This window comes from Hippichthys cyanospilos, chromosome 14, assembly GCF_059441005.1.
Source record: "Hippichthys cyanospilos isolate Australia breed blue-spotted pipefish chromosome 14, RoL_Hcya_1.0, whole genome shotgun sequence".
NCBI classification, from domain to species: Eukaryota; Metazoa; Chordata; class Actinopteri; order Syngnathiformes; family Syngnathidae; genus Hippichthys; species Hippichthys cyanospilos.
Genome location: NC_142382.1, coordinates 19,943,545 through 19,958,361, shown reverse-complemented (window position 1 = coordinate 19,958,361; position 14,817 = coordinate 19,943,545). Strand labels below are relative to the sequence as shown.

Genomic DNA, 14,817 nt, shown 5'->3' with positions numbered 1-14,817 from the left:
TAATAATCTGGAGAAAAACAAGAGGGCTCTCGCAGCGGTAGCTGCTCGGGCCCTAATAATAATAATAATCTGGAGAAAAACAAGAGGGCTCTCGCAGCGGTAGCTGCTCGGGCCCTAATAAGAATAACTAGAGCTGCAAGCAGCTATAAAGGGCCCTCGCAGACCTGTGCACGTTGGGGTATGAACAGGTCGGGGTATGAACAAGGACTATGAATGATGAAAAATTAGTTGTAGATCCCTTCAGTGCAGGACTCTTACCAAATATGTAAAATTTAGACAAGGTGGGACAATGTGGGTGGAGTTACTGCAGCTTTTATTGTTCCAATTTTGTGACTTTCAATGCCATATAGGCCACACCCACTGTCGAGACATTGTACTCATATGTGGGGGGCATAAGGCATGGCCACTGGCTTTGCAGAAAACATTTTAAGGATATCACTTTAAGGGGCTCAGCAGAGTACATAAAAACATTAAGGATTTGCTATTTTTTTTTGCTGCCACTAGGTGGCGCTCGTACTATGATAAAAAATAGGCTTGTAGGTGTGTTTCACATTGGACTCCCATCCCATATACGAAGTTTTAAAAAATATCAGATCATCTAGTTCCAATTACAGCAACTTTTACCGTTTTGGCGAGACATCGGATTTTGAGTTGGCATAGAGGCCACGCCCTTTATTGAAAAGTCATAAAAGTTGAGAACCTTAATGTTCCAATGTGTCATAGCTTTTCTGACCATTTTTGAGTTCATTTAGTCAAACAGGCATTTCACAGTACATAAAAGTATAAATAATGAGAATTTTGTCAGCCACTGGGTGGCGCTGTAAATGATTTGAAAGTTTATCACATAGCTGTATTGTTGCATGACTTTTAAAGTCCCAGGAAAGTTTCAGATGGTTTGAAGCTGTCATAGCTGAGTTATTAATATTTTTGTCACTCTTGGCGAAGGAAGTATTAAACATAATTTGAAGCTCCGCCCCCATCTTTTCTGTCAAGAGATCTTCACGATATTTGAACTATGTGTGCCCCTCAGTTGGATAATGATTCATGCCAAAGTTGAAGGTAATGGGGTGAATCGTTTAAGAGAAAAAGGCACTAGTTTGAGACCAGCTAATGTCTAAGAATGGGACAAAACTGCACATTAAAAAAAGTCATAACAATTTTTCTGTACATCCTAGCACATCACTTCTATTGACGTTTTTGTAGGTCTTACAGTCCTTAATTTGCCTACAAAGTTTCATAGCTGTAGGTCAAACCAAACAGGATTGACTGTAATCTTTCGACTAATGACATTTTTTGCAGCCACTAGGTGGCGCTAGCTTTAAACTGGAATATATTTTTGTAGATATGTTCAGGAGAATATTTTCATCCAATGTGTGAAATTGTGAGAAGATCAGATCATCTGGGTCAAATTACAGCAACTTTTACTGGACAGATAAAGCTTCGGAATGAAAACGGTTGTAGAGACCACGCCCATTATCGAAACTTCGTAAAATTTGGTGGAGGTCAGCAAGGCTGTCTAGAGGCTTTGCAGACTTAATTTCAGTGATATTACATCAAAGGGCTCAGCTAAACACATAAAAACGTTTAAAAAATGCTATATTTTTGGCTGCCACTAGGTGGCGCTCGCACTATAACAAAAAATACGTTGATAGGTGTATTCCGCATTGGAAACCCATCAAATATATGAAGTTTAGAAAAGATAAGACCATCTGGGACCAAACACAGCAACTTTGTTCGTTTTGGCGAGACATCAGACTGACATTTTTGTTTGCCACTAGATGGCCTTATAAGCAATTGAAGATTTTTTTAAACACTTGTGTTAAGGGCTTAAGTGTTCATGTGTATGTGAAGTTTCAGATTTTTCTAAGCTTGTAAAGCTGAGTTATAAAGGTTTGTTTCACATGTGGCAAAGTAATCATCAAAGGCATAATATGAAGCCCCGCCCCCAACATATTTGATTGCGGATCATCACGAAAATTTGAACAATTGTGCCTCACAGTCAGATAAAACATCACAGCAAATTTGAAGTCGATCGGGTCAAGCGTTTGGGAGAAAAAAGGAGCAGTTCGGGACCTGCAAATGAGCAGAAACGGGCCAAAAGTGCACATTCAAAAATTCATAACTCTCTTTCTGTACATCTGAGCACATGGCTCGCGCTGACTTTTTTGTAGGGCTCGAGGTCCTACATAAGGCTACAAATTTTTGTAGCTCTAGGTCAAATGGGCCGGGAGTAAGAAGGTATTTTCCACTCATAAGGCCATTTTGGGGCCAATTACAGCCACTTTTTTCGTTTTGGCGAGTCATCTGACTTTGAAGTGGCGTGCAGACCACGCCCATTGTCGAAAAGTCATAAAATTTTAAAATCTTGATATTCCATGTCTTAATGATATTCTGACCAAGTTTCACTTGTTTTACTCAAACAGACTGAGCACAATACATGAAACTGTAAAAAATGACATTTTAATCAACCACTAGGCGGCGCTAGTAGGTATTGAAAAAAACTTTTTTCAAAGGTGTTAAAGACATAAGTTTCCATGTGTCTATGAAGTTTTAGATTTTTTTAAGCTAGTACATCAAAGTTATTAAGGTTTTTGTCCCTCTTGGCGAAGGAAAAATTGAACACATAATTTGAAGCCACGCCCCTATCATATATGTCAGCGGATCTGCACCAAATTTTGCCCACTTGTGCCCCTATGTGTGAATATGGACCACAGCAAATTTGAAGGCGATTGAGTAAAGCATTTAGGAGAAACAAGGAGCAGTTTGGGACCTGCAAACGTGCAAAAATGGGCCAAAAATGCACATTCAAAAATTCATAACTCTTTTTCTGTACATCTGAGCACATGGCTCACGCTGACTTTTTTGTAGGTCTCTAGGTCCTACATATGCCTAAAAATTTTCGTAGCTCTTTTCGTAGCTCTAGGTCAAACGGGCCGGGACCAGGTGCACTTTTTCGACCTTAGGTGGCGCTGCAGAGCCATTTTTTTTGCATTGTTTTGGGAAACACAAAAATATCAAATTTTTCACCGGGCCCGACAAATGTGCAAATTTTGGTGACTTTTCGTGCATGTTTAGGCCCTCAAAAATGGAAAAGCGCTGCACAGTAAATAATAATAATAATAATAATAAGAAGAAGAATAATAATCTGGAGAAAAACAAGAGGGCTCTCGCAGCGGTAGCTGCTCGGGCCCTAATAATCTGGAGAAAAACAAGAGGGCTCTCGCAGCGGTAGCTGCTCGGGCCCTAATAATAATAATAATCTGGAGAAAAACAAGAGGGCTCTCGCAGCGGTAGCTGCTCGGGCCCTAATAAGAATAACTAGAGCTGCAAGCAGCTATAAAGGGCCCTCGCAGACCTGTGCACGTTGGGGTATGAACAGGTCGGGGTATGAACAAGGACTATGAATGATGAAAAATTAGTTGTAGATCCCTTCAGTGCAGGACTCTTACCAAATATGTAAAATTTAGACAAGGTGGGACAATGTGGGTGGAGTTACTGCAGCTTTTATTGTTCCAATTTTGTGACTTTCAATGCCATATAGGCCACACCCACTGTCGAGACATTGTACTCATATGTGGGGGGCATAAGGCATGGCCACTGGCTTTGCAGAAAACATTTTAAGGATATCACTTTAAGGGGCTCAGCAGAGTACATAAAAACATTAAGGATTTGCTATTTTTTTTTGCTGCCACTAGGTGGCGCTCGTACTATGATAAAAAATAGGCTTGTAGGTGTGTTTCACATTGGACTCCCATCCCATATACGAAGTTTTAAAAAATATCAGATCATCTAGTTCCAATTACAGCAACTTTTACCGTTTTGGCGAGACATCGGATTTTGAGTTGGCATAGAGGCCACGCCCTTTATTGAAAAGTCATAAAAGTTGAGAACCTTAATGTTCCAATGTGTCATAGCTTTTCTGACCATTTTTGAGTTCATTTAGTCAAACAGGCATTTCACAGTACATAAAAGTATAAATAATGAGAATTTTGTCAGCCACTGGGTGGCGCTGTAAATGATTTGAAAGTTTATCACATAGCTGTATTGTTGCATGACTTTTAAAGTCCCAGGAAAGTTTCAGATGGTTTGAAGCTGTCATAGCTGAGTTATTAATATTTTTGTCACTCTTGGCGAAGGAAGTATTAAACATAATTTGAAGCTCCGCCCCCATCTTTTCTGTCAAGAGATCTTCACGATATTTGAACTATGTGTGCCCCTCAGTTGGATAATGATTCATGCCAAAGTTGAAGGTAATGGGGTGAATCGTTTAAGAGAAAAAGGCACTAGTTTGAGACCAGCTAATGTCTAAGAATGGGACAAAACTGCACATTAAAAAAAGTCATAACAATTTTTCTGTACATCCTAGCACATCACTTCTATTGACATTTTTGTAGGTCTTACAGTCCTTCATTAGCCTACAAAGTTTCATAGCTGTAGGTCAAACCAAACAGGATTGACTGTAATCTTTCGACTAATGACTTTTTTTGCAGCCACTAGGTGGCGCTAGCTTTAAACTGGAATATATTTTTGTCGCTATGTTCAGGAGAATATTTTTATCCAATGTGTGAAATTGTGAGAAGATCAGATCATCTGGGTCAAATTACAGCAACTTTTACTGGACAGATAAAGCTTCGGAATGAAAATGGTCACAGAGGCCACGCCCATTATCGAAACTTCGTAAAATTTAATGGAGGTCAGCAAGGCTCTCTAGAGGCTTGTCAGACTTAATTTCAGCAATATTACTTCAAAGGGCTCAGCTACACACATAAAAACGTTTAAAAAATGCTATATTTTTGGCTGCCACTAGGTGGCGCTCACACTATAGCAAAAAATAAGTTGATAGGTGTATTCCGCATTGGAAATCCATCAAATATGTAATGTTTAGAAAAGATAAGACCATCTGGGTCCAAATACAGCAATTTTGTTCGTTTTCGCGAGAAATCAGACTGACATTTTTGTTTGCCACTAGGTGGCCTTATAAGCAATTTAAGATTTTTTTAAACACTTGTGTTAAGGGCTTGAGTCTTCATGTGTCTGTGAAGTTTCAGATTTTTCCAAGCTTGTAAAGCTGAGTTATAAAGGTTTGTTTCACATGTGGCAAAGTAATAATCAAAGGCTTAATATGAAGCCCCGCCCCCAACATATTTGATTGCGGATCGTCACGAAAATTTGAACAATTGTGCCTCACAGTCAGATAAAACATCACAGCAAATTTGAAGTCGATCGGGTCAAGCGTTTGGGAGAAAAAAGGAGCAGTTCGGGACCTGCAAATGAGCAAAAACGGGCCAAAGGTGCACATTCAAAAATTCATAACTCTCTTTCTGTACATCTGAGCATATGGCTCACGCTGACTTTTTTGTAGGGCTCGAGGTCCTACATAAGGCTACAAATTTTTGTAGCTCTAGGTCAAATGGGCCGGGAGTAAGAGGCTATTTTCCACTCATAAGGCCATTTTGGGGCCAATTACAGCCACTTTTTTCGTTTTGGCGAGTCATCTGACTTTGAGGTGGCGTGCAGACTACGCCCATTATCGAAATGTCGTAAAAATTTAAAACCTTAATATTCCATGTCTTAATGATATTCTGACCAATTTTCATTTGTTTTACTCAAACAGACTGAGCACAATACATGAAAGTGTAAAAAATAACATTGTAATCAACCACTAGGCGGCGCTAGTAGGTATTTAAAAAAACTTTTTTCAAAGGTGTTAAAGACATAAGTTTCCATGTGTCAATGAAGTTTTAGATTTTTTTAAGCTAGTACAACAAAGTTATTAAGGTTTATGTCACTTTTGGCGAAGGAAAAATTGAACACATAATTTGAAGCCACGCCCCTATCATATATGTCAGTGGATCTGCACCAAATTTTGCCCACTTGTGCCCCTATGTGTGAATATGGACCACAGCAAATTTGAAGGTGATTGAGTAAAGCGTTTAGGAGAAACAAGGAGCAGTTTGGGACCTGCAAACGTGCAAAAATGGGCCAAAAATGCACATTCAAAAATTCATAACTCTTTTTCTGTACATCTGAGCACATGGCTCGCGCTGACTTTTTTGTAGGTCTCTAGGTCCTACATATGCCTAAAAATTTTCGTAGCTCTAGGTCAAACGGGCCGGGACCAGGTGCACTTTTTCAACCTTTGGTGGCGCTGCAGAGCCATTTTTTTTGCATTGTTTTGGGAAACACAAAAATATCCAATTTTTCACCGGGCCCGACAAATGTGCAAATTTTGGTGACTTTTCGTGCATGTTTAGGCCCTCAAAAATGGAAAAGCGCTGCACAGTAAATAATAATAATAATAATCTGGAGAAAAACAAGAGGGCTCTCGCAGCGGTAGCTGCTCGGGCCCTAATAATCTGGAGAAAAACAAGAGGGCTCTCGCAGCGGTAGCTGCTCGGGCCCTAATAATAATAATAATAATAATAATAATCTGGAGAAAAACAAGAGGGCTCTCGCAGCGGTAGCTGCTCGGGCCCTAATAATCTGGAGAAAAACAAGAGGGCTCTCGCAGCGGTAGCTGCTCGGGCCCTAATAATAATAATAATAATAATAATAATAATAATCTGGAGAAAAACAAGAGGGCTCTCGCAGCGGTAGCTGCTCGGGCCCTAATAATAATAATAATAATCTGGAGAAAAACAAGAGGGCTCTCGCAGCGGTAGCTGCTCGGGCCCTAATAATAATAATAATAATCCGGAGAAAAACAAGAGGGCTCTCGCAGCGGTAGCTGCTCGGGCCCTAATAATCTGGAGAAAAACAAGAGGGCTCTCGCAGCGGTAGCTGCTCGGGCCCTAATAAGAATAATAATCTGGAGAAAAACAAGAGGGCTCTCGCAGCGGTAGCTGCTCGGGCCCTAATAATCCGGAGAAAAACAAGAGGGCTCTCGCAGCGGTAGCTGCTCGGGCCCTAATAATAATAATAATAATAATCCGGAGAAAAACAAGAGGGCTCTCGCAGCGGTAGCTGCTCGGGCCCTAATAATAATCCGGAGAAAAACAAGAGGGCTCTCGCAGCGGTAGCTGCTCGGGCCCTAATAATAATCCGGAGAAAAACAAGAGGGCTCTCGCAGCGGTAGCTGCTCGGGCCCTAATAATCCGGAGAAAAACAAGAGGGCTCTCGCAGCGGTAGTTTTGTGATGGCATGAGAAGAGTAAAGATGTAGACTTGAACAGCAATGTAGTTTCTTCATCTTGCCACAAAATAATTATGTTACCCACGTCTTAGACGTCTTAGATAGCATAATTTTTAATAAATAAAAACAAACATTTTTGTCATAGGGCGAGCGCCACCTAGTGGCAGGCAAAAATATAGCATTTTTGAAACGTTTTTATGTGTTTAGCTGAGCCATTTAAAGGAATATCACTGAAATCAAGTCTGACAAGCCTCTAGACAGCCTTGCTGACCTCCACCAAATTTTACTAAGTTTCGATAATGGGCGTGGCCTCTACGTCCATTTTCATTCCGAAGCTTCATTGGACCAGTAAAAGCTGCTGTAATTTGACCCAGATGATCTGATCTTCTCACAATTTCACACATTGGATGAAAATATTCTCCTGAACATATCGACAAATATTTATTCCAGTTTGAAGCTAGCGCCACCTAGTGGCTGCAAAAAATGTCATTAGTCGATAGATTACGGTCAATCCTGTTTGGTTTGACCTACAGCTATGAAACTTTGTAGGGAAATGGAGGACTGTAAGACCTACAAACAAGTCAACAGGCGTAATGTGCTTGGATGTACAGAAAAATTGTTATGATTTTTTTTAATTTGCAGTTTTGCCCCATTCTTAGACATTAGCTGGTCTCAAACTAGTGCCTTTTTCTCTTAAACGGTTCACCCGATTAACTTCTATGTCGACATGGATTATTAGCAGATATAGCAGCACAAATATGCCAAAAATTGTGAAGATCCCATGACTTGTAAGATGTGGGCGGAGCTTCAAATTATTTTGAATATTTCCTTTGCCAAGAGTGACAAAAACCTTAATAACGCCGCTGTTTCAGCTTCAAACCATGTGAAACACTGCAGGGACTTTAAAAGTCATGCCCTAATACAGCTATGTGATAAACTTCCAATTCATTTACAGCGCCACCTAGTGGCGGACAAAAATCTCATTATTTATACTTTCATGTACTGTGCAATGCCTGTTTGACTAAATGAACTCAAAAATGGTCAGAAAAGCTATGACACAGTGGAAAATGAAGGTTCTCAACGTTTATGACTTTTCAATAAAGGGCGTGGCCTCTATGCCAACTCAAAGTCCGATGTTTCACCAAAAGGGTAAAAGTTGCTGTAATTGGACCTAGATGATCTAATATTTTCAAAACTATGTATATGGGATGGGAGTCCAATGTGAAACACACCTACAAGCCTATTTTTTTATCATAGCACGAGCGCCACCTAGTTGCAGCAAAAAATATAGCGATTCCTTAACGTTTTTATGTACTCTGCTGAGCCCCTTTAAGTGATATCCCTTAAATAATGTCTGCAAAGCCATTGGCCACACCTAATGCCCTCCACCAAATAGTACGATGTTTCGATAATGGGCGTGGCTTATATGAGAGTGCAAAGTCACACAACTGTAACAATAAAAGCTGCAGTAACTCAACCCATATTATCCCACCTTCTCTAAATTTTACAAATTTGACAAGAGTTCTGCACTGAAGTCATCTAAAACTAATTTTTCATTGTTCATAGTCCTTGTTCATACCCCAACCTGTTCATACCCCAACGTGCACATGTCTGTGAGGGCCCTTTATAGCTGCTTGCAGCTCTAGTTATTATTTACTGTGCAGCACTTTTCCATTTTTAAGGGCCTAAACATGCACGAAAAAGTCACCAAAATTTGCACAGTTGTCGGGCCTGGTGAAAAATTGGATATTTTAGTGTTTTCTAAAACAATGCAAAAAAAATGGCTCTGCAGCGCCACCTAAGGTTGAAAAAGTGCACCTGGTCCCAGCCCGTTTGACCTAGAGCTACGAACATTTTTAGGCATATGTAGGACCTCGTGACCTACAAAAACGTCAGCGCGAGCCATGTGATCAGATGTACAGAAAAAGAGTTCAAAATCCGATGTCTCGCGAAAACAGTAAACAGTAAACAACCCCACAGCTTAAAAAGAAGTCCGCGGGATCAAGGGCATTTTCCATTCGCGCGCCAGTACTATGAATGCCCTAATTATGGAAGTTCGCGCTACCACGTCAGTAGAAATTTTTAAATACCGACTAAAAACACGTCTATACTCTAAAGCATTTAGTTAATGGGCCTGTCTGCAGCTTTTTTTTTCCTGCCGGAGAAGGGGGCTAGCTAGATGGTGAAGTTTGACTTGTCCGCCCCCATTTGGCCCTGTGATGATCGGCCATTGCGGGTTAAGAAATCGACTGTCTGCGGTCCACTTGGTTGGACTGTGGGAAAGTTCCTGCCCAATGGCTTTGCCTGCTGTCAAGTCATCATTGCACTATATCGGACAATGTTTTCTGTAATCTATATTGTTTACCTGTACTTGTCTGTAATGTGCATCTATTTGTCTGTATTTGGTACATGCAGCATCCACTTCAACCTGTGGGCCTGGAAGGGGGCTCCTCCCACCTGTGGTCCCTTCTGAAGGTTTCTGATTTTCCCCAAATTGGGTTTTTTGAGTTTTTCCTTTCCCTTCTGGGAGCTTTGACAGGGGATGCTGTTGTGTACCTTACACCGAAAAAACTTCTTTTTTTGAAAGAAGTCTTGACATGACCTCTTTTTATCTGTGAAACCCTTTGAGACTTTGTTGATTCAGGGCTATACAAATAAATTTTGATTGATTGATTGACTGGGGTACATTTGGCTCGTTCTTGGATAATTAGCTTGACATTAGGTTTCATCTGTGCTTTTAATCGGAGACCACGGTAGTGCCTGCATAATTAAAGAGTGTAGTTTATAGCATGATGACCATACTTTTCTATGTTATAGGATTACTGTCAACTATCCTCAAGAATTTAGGTTTTACGAGAAAACAGCGAGTCCACATTGTCAACCAACCGTCATTCACCGTGGTTCATGTTAGGGACCATCAGCAAATTGCATGTTTCAATATGAATTTAGTCATGAAATATATTCACTAAAAATCACTAAAATTATTTTAAACCATTCTTTTTGCTGTAGTAGAGCATACTTGTAATTCCCTGACTACTACAGGTGAGGTTATTGTAAAAAAAACAAAACACTTTATATGCACATTGTATTCATTTAATAACTGAAAATATTCACCAAAAATAATGTTTTATCTTTCTTTTTGGTGTAGTGGGTCATATTTGTAATGTCCTAACTACTACAGGTGAGATTTCGCTGAAAAAAACAATAAAACAAAACAACACAATATGGACATTGTATGCATTTAAAAACTGAAAATGATAGCACACACACACACACACACACACACACACACACACACACACACACACACACAAATAAAAAAATTGAATGAATAAAATTAATTTGTTTCTTTCTTTTTGGTGTAGTAGGTAATAATTGTAATGCCCCAACTACTACAGGTGAGATTTCACTGACAAAACACTTTATATGGACATAGTATGTATTTAACAAATGAAAATATTCACTAAAATTCAATAGATTTACTTTTTAACATTCTTTTTGTTGTAGTGATTCATTCTGTAAATGTGCTAAGTACTACAGGATAGATTTTCTGAAATAATACCTTATAATTGGTAAATTGTAAATGGACATATATCATGCTTTTCTACTATCCTCAGGTACTCAAAGCACTCATACTGCCAACTCAGTTACCAACGCACTCACACACAAGTGGTGGTAAACTACATTGTGTAGCCACAGCTGCCCTGGGGCAGACTGACAGAGTCGACTCTGCCAAATTGTGCCGACGGCCCCTCCGACCAGCCACTGGAGGCAATGTGGGTGATGTGTCTTGCTCAAGGACACAACAACACGGGACTCTGATAGAGCAAGGATTGAACACCCAACCCTTCGGTTACTGGACGACCATCTCTACTGCTTGAGCCAAGGCCACCCCAATTCATTGTAATGTACTACCAAATGTTTTCCTACGAGGCTACACTGATAAATAGTGTCCATGAAATAAAAAATATGATATGGTCAAGATTTTCAAATTAGATGTGTTAACCACATCCTCTCCGGAATCAGGTATGAGAACAGACTCCTTCCCTGGTCCCTCACATCTTTCTCCAGTGTGAGAAAAGTAAGGCAGCAATGGGCTTTCTGTGAGGTTGTTTAAGACTGCATCAAAACATATTGTTGGGTTTGAAGTGGGCTCGATACCCCACAAATGACCCAAGGAGAGGTGTAAATAACAACACAGGAGTCAGAGATTAAGTTTTACCACTGCAGTGGGGAGAGCTTGAAGGAGAGCGTGACCATGTCAGCCTCGTTGCAAAGTCTCTCTCTCTCTCTCTTTCTCTCCTTGAGGTTTCGGACTGCAGTCTTTTTATTAAAAACTGTTACTGAGGCGTGGGTTCTCACATTCCAACCGTCACACAACATGAGTATTGTGCACCGTGGGAAAATTTGCAGATAACTTGCGATTCAGGCCTTGACCTTGACATTGTTTTTAACACACACACACACATATGAGATAAGGAGGCGCTGTGGTGTCTGAAAAAGTAACAGAGTACATGAAGCAAAGCTGTTGCACTATTAAATCAGCCAGTTTATCTTACATTTTCCCCCTGTTGTGAGTTTAAAACAATGTAAAAACATCAAAATGTTGACTTCCGTCAGGATTCATCAACAATCATCATGAACACATTGCAACAGGGTCGGGGAGCCAGAAGGGGGCAAAAACCTTCTTAATATAGAAAAATTCCCCCTTTACCCCTCGCTTGAGGCGGTAGCCTCGTGGCCTGGACATCCCCTGGGGTGGTGAGAGTCTTAAGAGAGTTCATTGCAGTTGAAGGCCGAAAGAGTGGGGGACAGAGGTTACTAGCACATGTCCCCACCAGTGGTACCTGGGTCCTCAGCACCCGGTACTTTCAAAAGCTGTCCTTGTCCAATTGGAGAAAGTTTGTGGAGCCCACACTAGATCGTCATGGTTACACTTGCTTGTCGGAAGCTGGGGTGACAGGAACACGCTTGCAATGTGACTGGTGGATCCACGTTTCTCTTTCAGCAACTTTTACGGCCGTTGGGGTTGTCAGTTGGATTCTGAACGGTCCGTCCCACTTTGGGCTGGACCAGCACTTTCGTTTGATGACTTTGATCAAGACCAGGTCACCGGGCTTCAATAGTTCCTGTGGGGAGGACAGAGGGGTCCTCGGCAGATCATTTGCATTTACAACATGTTTTTCTTTAAACAATTTGCATCGCCATTCTGTCATTGGGTCGAGTGTGTCTTCATTATCTTGCACTGATTGTCCTTCCCACAGCGGAAGATGGAATGGTCTACCATAGACTGCCTCGAATGGTGTTACACGGTGTAAACAATATTTGTAGGGACCACTTCTGTTTAATTCAATGAAATCCATGTGGAGGATCTCGAAGGCATATATCCCTCGGGGATGTTTGCCCCTTGCAGGCCTGGTGTTGCCCTGCAAATTGTGTTTGCAACAAATCAAACAGCTCCACCGTTGTCTTCCTCCATCGGAATGCCGTCAACCATCAGATCTCAGCTGGCAAGCTGAGGTCCAGTCCTGGAAAAGGATTTTAGGCTCACTTTAGGTAGCCTGCCGTGGTCACGGTCTTTCTGGAGTCTACCACACCCGCTGGAATCCTCAGGTATCTTGGCATCTGACTCAAATAGACAACAAACAAGATGAAGACAACAAGGTTTTCTTTCTTGCAAGGAGAGCGGACAGGAACCCGACCTTTTCCGATCTCCTTCCGGTCTGGTTATAGATCCTTTTTGCTCCCTATTCATTCATTTGAGATGGCCCTAGGTACAAAAGCCATTGTTGCCATAAAGGATTGTGGGGGAGAGGTCCTGACAACAATGCAGACGATGAGTTTATGATGGTGGGGTGGTGTAGGTGCGAGTCCCCCCCCCCCCCCGTTTATCACATATTTGCTCAAATTCTCAAATTTTAAAATTCTCACACCTTACATCAGTCACTTCAGTAAGATTTTCAACTGTAGGACTACTTTTATGAGACCACATACATTTAAACTCAGAGGCTATGTTAATCTTCATACCCCGTCTGGCTTCAACAATTAGCAGTGTTTTCACTATATATATATATGTATATATATATATATATGTATATATATATATATATATATATATATATATATATATATATATATATATATATATATATATTTATTTTTTTTTTTTTTCAGCAACTTTTACGGCCGTTGGGGTTGTCAGTTGGATTCTGAACGGTCCGTCCCACTTTGGGCTGGACCAGCACTTTCGTTTGATGACTTTGATCAAGACCAGGTCACCAGGCTTCAATAGTTATATATATATATATATATATATATAATATAATATAAAAATATATAATTATTATATATATTATATAAAGAGGAAGATTAAGAGTTGCTGGAAGACAGGACTGAAAAAACAAGCAGGACAAATTGTCATGTCATGTCATGTGGTTTGGAATAGTAAAACATCACTTCTTAAGGAAAAAAAAACATGTACAATCCCTACAGGATAGATATATTGAGCATATAATGAAACAAAATGTGCCAGATCATCTCATTACAAAGGCTCAAACATTCATGGTTATAAAGTTGTCAGAGGAGACATGGGTCAAAAAGGATTAGTCAGAAGAGAAAGTTGGGCAGTCCAAATACTACACTGCTCCAGACAAAATTCCAGTAGCTAAACAGAAGAGGGTAAAAAAGAAGGGGAAAGACTATGTCAAAACTGATGAGGCCTTAGACCTTTCCTCCTCAAGAAAAGGCATCAGAAAGCAAGCTGCTAAGGCTAACAATTGAGAAGATAAAATCGAAAACTGAGAACATAAAATCGAAGAATAAGGAAGGTCTCATACAAGGAAATGTTAACAAAAGTGAATTGGGCCTGCTGATCAATGTCTTGAAGTCATCTCTCATTCCTGATGGAACCCTTGAAAAGGCTGCAGAAGGAGATGCCAGCACACTTCAGCCCATATGATTTCATGCACCTTGCCTTGGTTGACCCTAGACAGGATTCTAGCTGAAAATGAAGATTGGTGGTGTGACATTAGCCGCTTTCTTGCATGTGAATAAATGTGTCCTGATACCATGATAAGTGTTGTTTTCTGGGAAATAAAAATAAATAAATTAAAAAAAAAAAACTCACCTGTAGTAGGGCAGTGGTGGGCCGTCAGAGCCAACAATGCCTTTTCTGCTGGCCTAAAATAAATTGAAATTATCATAACTAAAATAAACTATAAAAATTATACTATTACAAAAGTATATATATATATATATATATATATATATATATATATATATATATATATATACATATACATATATATATACATACATATATATATATATATATATATATATATACATATACATATATATATACATACATATATATATATATATACATATACATATATATATATATATACATATATACATATACATATATATATACATACATATATATATATATATATACATATATATATATATATACATATATATACATATACATATATATACATATATATATATATATATATACATATATATACATATATATATATATATATATATATATACATATATATATACATATATATATATATATACATATATATATATATATATACATATATATATACATATACATATATATACATATACATATATATATATATATACATATATATATATATATACATA

The 14,817-nt window shown here is 39.4% G+C and overlaps 1 long non-coding RNA gene across 1 annotated transcript; it reads right to left on the bottom strand.

The window, feature by feature from the left end:
* Positions 1-11,342: 11,342 nt before the first annotated feature.
* LOC148413259 (uncharacterized) lies at positions 11,343-13,110 on the bottom strand. Its single transcript, XR_015867722.1, has 2 exons — positions 12,834-13,110; positions 11,343-12,756 (listed from the first exon to the last, which is right to left on the bottom strand). It is a non-coding gene; the product is annotated as an uncharacterized LOC148413259 (long non-coding RNA).
* Between the last annotated feature and the right edge of the window lie 1,707 nt (positions 13,111-14,817).